The sequence below is a fragment of the Kogia breviceps genome, chromosome 19 (genome assembly GCF_026419965.1).
Source record: "Kogia breviceps isolate mKogBre1 chromosome 19, mKogBre1 haplotype 1, whole genome shotgun sequence".
Lineage (NCBI taxonomy): Eukaryota > Metazoa > Chordata > Mammalia > Artiodactyla > Physeteridae > Kogia > Kogia breviceps.
The window spans coordinates 40797655-40807270 of NC_081328.1; the positions used below are offsets into that span (position 1 = coordinate 40797655).

The 9616-nt window shown below is 49.6% G+C and overlaps 1 protein-coding gene across 15 annotated transcripts in view; it reads right to left on the reverse strand.

Annotated features, from left to right (window-relative positions):
- Positions 1 to 9616, reverse strand: part of GJC1 (gap junction protein gamma 1) — a 52148-nt gene that overhangs the window by 7656 nt on the left and 34876 nt on the right. For 11 of the 15 annotated variants that reach the window (XR_010838388.1, XR_010838381.1, XR_010838392.1 and 8 more), the window contains 4 exons: positions 3338 to 3522; positions 2000 to 2531; positions 804 to 1121; positions 95 to 208 (listed from right to left, as the gene is read on the reverse strand). The gene's annotated coding sequence lies outside the window, so the exon portion shown is untranslated. The remainder of the gene's footprint in view (positions 1 to 94; positions 209 to 803; positions 1122 to 1999; positions 2532 to 3337; positions 3523 to 9616) is intronic. The other 4 variants (XR_010838386.1, XR_010838385.1, XR_010838383.1 and 1 more) reach the window with 3 other exon arrangements.

Below are 9616 nucleotides of genomic sequence, written 5' to 3' on the forward strand. Positions count from 1 at the left end.
AAGCAGATGGGAGTTGAGTTAGGAAAGCATCTTACCAACAGGCAGAAGACCCAACTTCCCTTTTATGGTTGAAGCCAGAGCAGCCTGTCCTCACCTCCCAAGAGAGTCCAGAAAGCTGGATAAAACCGCCATCTGGTCCCAAGGGCACTGTGCTCTTGAGCCCGCAGAGAATTTTCTCTCTCCTCACTGTGCCTGGGGCAGGAAGGGGCTGAGCAAGGCCAAGGCTGAGAGACCCTCCCCCACTGGGGGCCCAGTTTGAGCCAAGAACCTCTTCCTCCCATCCTCCCCTCCAGAGCGTTTTGGGCCTGTGGATATCTTGCTCTGAAAGTCCTGCCTGTTCAGGCGAAAGATAAGATGAGAGAGGTTGGGGCAGGGATGAAGGAAGGGAAGGGTAGAGAAGAGATAAGGGGAGCAAGAAATAGCTGCAGTGGGCAAGGGCCTGGGGAGAGCCAGCAGCTAGAAGCTGCCGCCGGAAGGGCAGGATTCCCAGGACCACCTCCACGTGCAAAGAGAGTAGGACTCGTAGGACTCGGGGCAGTGCTGGTCTAAATTCCTGGTCCCCACCCTGTTCCGGCATCTCAATCCCCCAGCACATCTGGAACCTCTACCCCCAGACTCCCCCACTGCAGAAAGTCAGCTTTTTCCCCTTGGGTTCACGGGTGAGGCAGCCCAACAAGAATCGCTCTCAAACCTCAGTCATGACCGGAAGTCTAGGTTTGCCCTCTCTCCTCTGTTCTGGGCTGGAAACCCTGCTTTTAACTTCATTGCTCCTGCCTCTCTATTCGGCCAATCCCCGTGCCTACCCCTTCTCAGTTCTGGGTCCGTGGTGACCTTCAAACTCGGTCTGATGTGTAGATACAGCTGATACTTCAGGTAGTGAAAAGTGTGGCTGCCGACAGGCGCTGGCGGAGAACTCGGGAGGTTCAGCACTTGGCCCTTGTAGGTCAGGGCTCAGCCTCAGGCCCAACCCGGAGCCCCACGTGTCACCTGAGTGGGTGCACAGAGGTGCAGGAGGCCACGGAGCAGGCGCAGGGGAGGGGGCTGGGCAGCAGGAATGCCGGGGAGGTAGCACCTCTGATGTCAGCGCACTTCCCATCTGCCCAGGTGTCAGGCTCTGTAGGCTAGAATGGAACAATTAGATCTGGTCCAAACAGATAATCTGAAAAGTACAGACATCCCCCGTTTTCTGAAAGTTCACTTTATGCCCCTTTGCTTTTACAAGAGACCTACGTTAGTACCTGTTTTCTTAACCGAAAGAAATTCGAAGAGGATTTTTACTTCTATTAAAAAAGATGAAAGGGCTTCCTTGGTGGCGCAGTGGATAGGAGTCTGCCTGCCAGTGCAGGGGACACGGGTTCCATCTCTGGTCTGGGAAGATCCCACATGCCGCCAAGCAACTAAGCCCGTGCACCACAACTACTGAGCCTGCGCTCTAGATCCCGCGAGCCACGGCTACTGAAGCCTGTGCACCTAGAGCCTGTGCTCTGCAGCAAGAGAAGCCACCACAATGAGAAGCCCGCGCGCAGCAACGAAGAGTAGCCCTGGCTCGCCGCAACTAGAGAAAAACCCATGAGCAGCGACAAAGACCCAACGCAGCCAAAAATAAATAAATAAAATTAAAAAAAAAAAAAAAAGACGAAAGGCGAAAATAGCGTTCAGCCTGTTTGCAACAGCCCTTATAGAGGCCTCGAGCACCCCAAGCAGAGAGAGTGGCACCGCCAAGCTCCTTCCCCAGGAACCACACTCAGCACCAAGCTGCCGATACACTGTGAGCGTTGGTGCTTTATCTTGATTTATTTTGTGCATTCGTTAGCAAGATGTGTCCTAAGGTAATTGCTTCTTTGCTGTACTCCATTTTGGCTTATGAAAGTTCTCCTAGGAACGCTCTACTTTCAGATGGTGGGGGAAACCTGTACTTACTTGGGTTTCAGAACATGTCAGGCAGTTCTGGCAGAGTGGTGCCTAAAAAGTGTGACGTGGAACCAGAAATTAAACTTACTGTGAAGACCACCTATTGCAGAACTTCCCTGGCGGTCCAGTGGTTAAGACTCCACGCTTTCACTGCTGGGGGTGCAGATTCCATCCCTGGTCGGGGAACTAAGATCCCGCATGCCTAACGGTGCAGCCAAACTTTTTTTAAAAGGCCACCTATTGCAAGGAATTCCCAGGTATCTGATTTTTCAAAAGTAGAAACAAAAAAGTAGATAAAATCACTGTCCCAGACTGTCTCTGAGTCTCACTCCCTAAACCAGCACCCACCTGTTGAGGATTTCTGGGTGAATCATGGGTGCAGATTTCAATTCCCAGTTCCATTTATTCAGGCTAATGTGTGGGTCCCCTTGGTGCCCTCATGAGTTGGAGTTGGCTGGGATGGAGAGCTGGGGACGTTAGCACCTTGACTTTGCTCAGAGCTTACTTGTGGAGTTGAAGAAATGATTACAAATTCATTCTGGCTCATCCCAGTGTCCAACAGATTTGAATGCAGCCCACAGAAACAAGCTACGTATGTATTTTAAAATCTTCTAGTAGCCCTATTAAAAAAAGAAACAGGCAAAGTTAATATTAATACATTTTACTAAACCCAGTATATCCCAAATAATCTCAATTCAACATGTAATCAACAAAATCATTGAGATGTTATATTGGGTTTGGGGTTTTTTTGGGGGGGTTCATTTGTTTTTTGCCCTCTGCCTTTGAAATCAGGAATGTATTTTCACTTAAAGCACATCTTAGTCTGGACCAGTGGTGTTTCAAGTGCTCAACTGCCACCTGTGTCCAGTGGCTCCCAGAGTGGACAGCGTAGGTTCAGAAAATAACTAACATTACTAAGTTGCAATATCTAAACCCAGGCAACTTGGAAATCAGGCAAGGACAGAAGGAGGAAACCAATTACAGCAAGAAAGACTTGCATCAGCTGCAGTGGACAAGATCTCGTGAAAGAGGTCGGAGGGATCCCGTGTGTACCTTTCTAAAAGGCGAGAGAGAGGCTAGGAGGAAGACTTTGGCAGGATTGGGGAATTTTTTCTTTTTCTTATAAATTTATGTATTTTGTCTTCGTTGCAGTGCGTGGGCTTCTCATTGTGGTGGCTTCTCTTGTTGCGGAGCACGGGCTCTAGGCACGCAGGCTCAGTCGTTGTGGTGCCCGGGCTTAGTTGCTCCGAGGCATGTGGGATCTTCCCGGACCAGGGATCTAACCCATGTCCCCTGCACCAGCAGGCAGATTCTTAACCACCACGCCACCAGGGAAGTTCCAGGATTGGGGAATTTTAACTTAACCTAGATTGAGAGATCTAAATGTGTCCTGCCCTCAGAGTGGCTCTGGCCCCCGGGCACTTACTGTAGGTACAGTCAGACTTCTATCAACCTGTTCAGAAGGTCAGCGGGAGACCGACAGTCCCGGCCCCGAGACTTGGTGCTGAGGACGACTCTTCTTGCCAAAAGGACTTTAAGGGCTGTCAGTAACGGCTTCAGCTTCAACATTTGGCTTTTGAAGATGGAGATTAATTCTCATTTCTTGAGATGCTACAGATACATTTAAGGGAGTGAGATCTCTGCACCCCAGGCTCACACAGGCCCCCAGGAGCTCCCGCCCAGCCCAGGAACCCTCCACACCCCAACCTTAGCTCCACATTCACAGTGGCTCTTCAGGCCTCCTGGTGTTGGAAGCAAGGTGGGAAATAAACGTCGATCGGTGCTGTGGCTCAAACTATCACTGTTCATGACCTAACGACCTGGACACCATCCCTGGTGACAGTTCCTGAAAGGTGCGGCGACAGCCCTTGGGGCAGGAGTCCTCAGGAGGACTTGCTGTCGCCTGAACTTGGGAGAAGTATCTCCCTACTTCCTGAGCTTGATGAGGCTGTGAAGCCCTGGATCCCATCCCCCACACAGTGCTGCATTCCAGCTCAGCTGTAAGGGGATGAGGCACACTTGGTCCCCCAGAATGCCAACAGAGCATCCCTGATGCTGGACTGCCCTTTTCTCTTGCAAAGAGCTCTTCACGTGGTCCATGTGACCACAAATTGAGACCCAGCCTGACCCACCCCCTGGGAAGTGACGCCGGCCGTGCTCGGTACACTCACGGCTCCAGGGCAGCCCGGACCACTGGGCTCAGGCCTCGAGCCCCCACTGCCGTCTTGAGCTCCGAACTGTTAACGGCTGCTCCCTGCAGTTCCCCACCCCGACCCCTCAGACACAGTCCTGGCCTTCAGCCACCTGAACCCCTGCCCACTTGGCAGCCTACATGCTTCCTGACAAGTGTCTGACCAACTGCCAACCTCTATTCTCCCCAGGAGCTGTCTGCTCCTCCCTGGCAGCTGGAGTGCCCACTTGGGTTTAAAAATAAACTCACGCTCTGCCTTTCTTCAGCCTGACCCCTGTAACTTCCTCCAGGTTAAGCCTGATCCTGGCAGCTGCTGAAAGTAAGGGGCCGCCATCACCCCAGAGGCCACTGCAGGAACGCGTTCCAGCGTCTCCACTGAGGACAGACCATATGAAGTTTGCCCCAGAAAACTCTGTTTTGTCATGAGATGATTGTCACTTCTCTGGGGGTCACTCCCAGGTTGAGGTGTGGTTGAGGGCACAGGGGTAGGGTGGTGGGAAGCAGGGCTGATCTTAGGGGGAAAGAGACTCCCAGGTTTGCCCAGGTTGACATCATTACAAAACCATAGTCTCGAAACAACCTAAATGTCCATCAACAGATGAATGGATAAAGAAGATGTGGTACATATATACAATGGAATACTACTCAGCCATAAAAAAGAATAAAATAATGCCATTTGCAGCAACATGGATGCAACTAGAGATCATCATACTAAGTGAAGTAAATCAGAAAGAGAAAGACAAATACCATATGACATCACTTATATGTGAAATCTAAAATATGACACAAATGAACTTATCTACAAAACAGAAACAGACTCACGGACATAGAGAACAGACTTGTGGTTGCCAGGGCGGAGGGGATCGGGGAAGCGATGGAATGGGAGATTGGGGTTAGCAGACGTAAGCTATTATGTATGGAATGGATAAACAAAAGGTCCTCCTGTATAGCACATAGAACTATATTCAGTATTCTATGATAAACCATAATGGAAAAGAATTTTAAAAAGAGAATATATATATGTATCATTGAATCACTTTGCTGTACAGCAGAAATTAACACAACATTTTAAATCAACTATACTTCAATTAAAGAAATAAGTAAAATTTTAAAAATCAAAACCAAGGGCTTCCCAGGTGGCGCAGCGGTTGAGAGTCCGCCTGCCAATGCAGGGGACACGGGTTCGTGCCCCGGTCCGGGAAGATCCCACATGCCGTGGAGCGGCTGGGCCCGTAAGTCATGGCCGCTGAGCCTGCGCGTCCGGAGCCTGTGCTCCGCAATGGGAGAGGCCACAACAGTGTGAGGCCCGCGTACCACAAAAAAAAAAAATTATTATTTATTTATTTTTCGCTGTGTTGGGTCTTCATTGCTGCACGCGGACTTGTTGCGGTGCGCAGGCTTCTCATTGTGGTGGCTTCTCTTGTGGAGCACGGGCTCTAGGTGCACAGGCTTCAGTAGTTGTGGCACCACAGCCACACTTCCTGATAGAATTGGCTGCTTCTACCATCACATTTCCTCATCAATCATCCAGTCCTTGGAGTAAACACTGGAGGTTGTCAACTCCAAATCCATCTCCTTCTCTATCCCATCATCCAGATCCTGGCAACGGCCAGCTCCACTCCTCCAGCCATGCCCTCTCCAGTCGCTCCTCAACACGGAGCTCTGGCTCACCTGCCTGTTCCCTACCTGCCTTTCCAGCTCACTTCAGGTCCACCTTCCCCCTAGACTCCAACCTTGGGAATCTCTTGCAGTTTCTTGAAGTTTTTCAGGAACTTCTCCCTATTTATGACGTGACCCTCATTTTATCCAGCTAACTCCTATTCATCATTTAGGTCTCAATGGATGTGGCTTGCTCCAGAAAGACACCTGGGTTGGGTATCTCCCCCACATGTTCTTGGAACACTTGTTCTCCTTCCTAGATCAGAGCACTCAGCGCACTCCATCACACCAGCCTGTCCACGCACTCTTCCCACCCCTCCAGACAGCATCAGCTCCACGACGGGTGGGCAGAGCCTGCCTTTCACAGTATCATATTCCCAGCATGTAATCTGGTGCCTGCAATATTCATGGTGCGTAATGTTTGTCAAGTAAAAAAAAAGCAGTGCCTCCAAAGACTAAATTCGACTGGATTGGATGGTTGTGCACTGGGCTAGGGAAAAAAATAGGAAACATAAGCTGGACCCAAACATCCAGACTGGCTCACAACTGTCCTGTTTTGTTTTATTGTTTGTTTTTCTCAGCCACACCGTGGGGTCTTAACCACGGGCCCGCCAGGGAAGCCCCTGTCGTGTTGATCTGGGGTTTAATCTGGAATGTGAATGGTCTTTGGGGTGTGGAAGCAAAACAGTTTCATTTGAGACATACCCCACAGCAGGTGTTCACTCTGGAAATTTCTTTCCCAATGCACAACAGAAAGAATAACTGACTTGTTACTGTAAAAAAGAATTGGGATTATATTCCCAATCCCACACCCTCTCCCTCAACCATATTTCCTCTGAGCCTTTCCAGGTTTATTGGTGGAAACACCATTCATCCCACCAAGTACCCTCATGTATGAAGCCTCAGAACTCACAGCGCCTAGTTAGTAAGGGCTTAATGTGGGCCGGGCACTGGTGCAGCATCTCAGGTGATTCTCACACTCACCAAATGCAGGCCTATTTTAGCCCCACTTGACAGATAAGGAAACCCAGCCTTAGAGGACACGCCCCCTTGAACCCACTATGTTGCTTGTAACGTTCATCTGACCCTGTTAACTTTTTTTTTTTTTTGCGGTACGCGGGCCTCTCACTGTCGCGGCCTCTCCCGTTGCAGACCACAGGCTCCGGACGCACAGGCTCAGCGGCCATGGCTCACGGGCCCAGCTGCTCCGCAGCATGTGGGATCTTCCCGGACTGGGGCACGAACCCGTGTCCCCTACATCGGCAGGCGGACTCGCAACCACTACGCCACCAGGGAAGCCCAGAAACACGTTTTATACTGTATAATACAATAAACCTGATCCTCTGAATGTGGTTCAGCTGGCTCAGAATAGAGAGAGGATCTTTATCCTGACTCCCTCTCTAAGGATAACATTTTTTTTTTTTTTTTTTTTTTTTTTTTTTGCGGTACGTGGGCCTCTCACTGTTGTCGGCTTTCCCGCTGCGGAGCACAGGCTCCGGATGCGCAGGCCCAGCGGCCACGGCTCACGGGCCCAGCCGCTCCGCGGCATGTGGGATCTTCCCAGACCGGGACACAAACCCTTTTCCCCTGCATCGGCAGGCGGACTCTCAACCACTGCGCCACCAGGGAAGCCCGGTACTTTGAATTTTTAAGACATGTGCATGTATATTACTTGTTTTTAAAAATGTATTTATTATTTATTTTTGGCTGCGCTGGGTCTTTGTTGCTGTGCGCGAGCTTTCTCCAGTTGCGGTGAGCAGGGGCTACTCATCGTTGTGGTGCGCGGGCTTCTCATTGCGGTGGTTTCTCTTGTTAAGGAGCACAGGCTCTAGGCACGTGGGCTTCAGTAGTTGTGGCACGCGGGCTCTAGAGCGCAGGCTCAGTCGTTGTGGCACACGGGCTTAGCTGCCCTGCGGCATGTGGGATCTTAGTTCCCTGATCAAATGCATGTCCCCTGCACTAGAAGGCAGATTATTAACCACTGGACTCAGGGAAGTCCCTACTCTTCCTTCTAGCTATTTCTCGGGATCATAGCCGACAACTCAAAGAGCTGGCTTGAGCGGCTGCTCACTGCCTAGGGTCAACTAAGATAAAGGAAAAGCAGTTCCTAGCCCACACTATTTGTCTTCTAGGTCAACAAGCCCCCCAAAGCAGACCACTGGAACTAAACACCATAATCACAAGCTGGTCTATAATCACAACTGGTTCAAAAGCTGTAGCTCAGACTTCCCTGGTGGCGTGGTGGTTAAGAATCCGCCTGCCAATGCAGGGGACACGGGTTTGAGCCCTGGTCCAGGAAGATCCCACATGCCACAGAGCAACTAAGCCCGTGTGCCACAACTACTGAAGCCCGCACACCACAACGAAGAGTAGCCCCCGCTCGCCGCAACTAGAGAAAGCCCGTGTGCAGCAACAAAGATCCAACGCAGCCAACAATAAATAAATTTATATATATAAAAAGCTGTAGCTCCTTTGTCTGTGATCATTTCCCCATCTGAATGTGAAGTAAACAATCCACTGACAATTCACACTCACTGTTTCCAGGGCTTTTGGCATTAAAAGTGTCTTAAGGAGCCCAAATCCTTGTGCGGACTACTCTGCAGTCAGAAGTTGAGGCCTGTCATTGCTCTCAACAGCACCTGGGTACAGGATCGAACATCAGTCTCTGCCTGCTGGGCAGAAGCCACAGCTGCAACATGCTTTCAGGAAAATGGGCCAGGCTGAAGGAGTTCCCTGTCAGTGTTTTTCAATGTTTCCAGAGCAAAGATAAAATTTCACTTTCACGGGACTGACTATACAAACTAAAAATAATTTGAAAAAAGCTATCTGGTTCTGTATCATTTTTCCCCATGGTCAGATCCCATTCAGGTCACTGGCTATGCACCGAAATCAGTTATGAACAGTTGCTTGGTTCTGCCTTGCCTGGAGTTTAAGGCTGTCAGCCAGCCCATACCCTGTGTGACGGCCCCGCAGAGCAGACAAGGATACTTGTGGGAGGTTCGGGCGAGGGTAAAGAGGGAATCCGGTCAGCTTTTCCTTGAGGCACTAGCAGTGGGCTTCCGTAGGTTTTCTTTCACAATCCCTGAATCTCGTTTAAAGTAGGCCTAGCATGTCAAGGGCAGGGCAAGGAAATGCTGTGCCATTTCCTCAGGATTGAGAGGGCAGGAGAGAAGACCAACTGACAGCGGATGCTTGTTACCATGTCATCTTTTTCCTTTTGTTTTCCAACCCTGAGTCACTTCCTATTTCTAATTTTCTCAAAGATATTATAAAATGTAGGGTGGAGAAACTCCGAAGTAAAGATACCAAACTCGTTCATATACAAGGTGGGATGGTTCTTGGTCTAGTCATAGTCGTAAGCCAGAAGTCCTGAGTACATACTGGAGGATGTTTTGAAAATTTATGCTTGGGGGGGAGGGATAAATTGGGAGATTGGGATTGACATACACACACTACTATATATAAAATAGATAAGTAATAAGAACCTAGTGTATAGCACAAGGAACTCTTCTCAATACTCTGTAATGACCTACATGGGAAAAGAATCTAAAAAAGAGTGGATACATGTGAATGTATAACTGATTCGCTTTGCTGTACAGCAGAAACACATTTTAAATCAACTATACTCCAATTTAAAAAAACTTATGTTTAAACATCTAGTTGGAGACAGCATTCTTCCCCGTGGCCCCTGCCCCTCCCCCAAATCACTTATGGACTATCCCACTGATTCCAGATGAGTGTCTGAATCATCTGCAGTCCTCCACTCCAGACAGCCATCAATCTGAGCTGACACACGAGATGACACTCATGTGCTATGTCAGGTTTAGGCCTCCTTGAACAGAGATCATTCAAAAC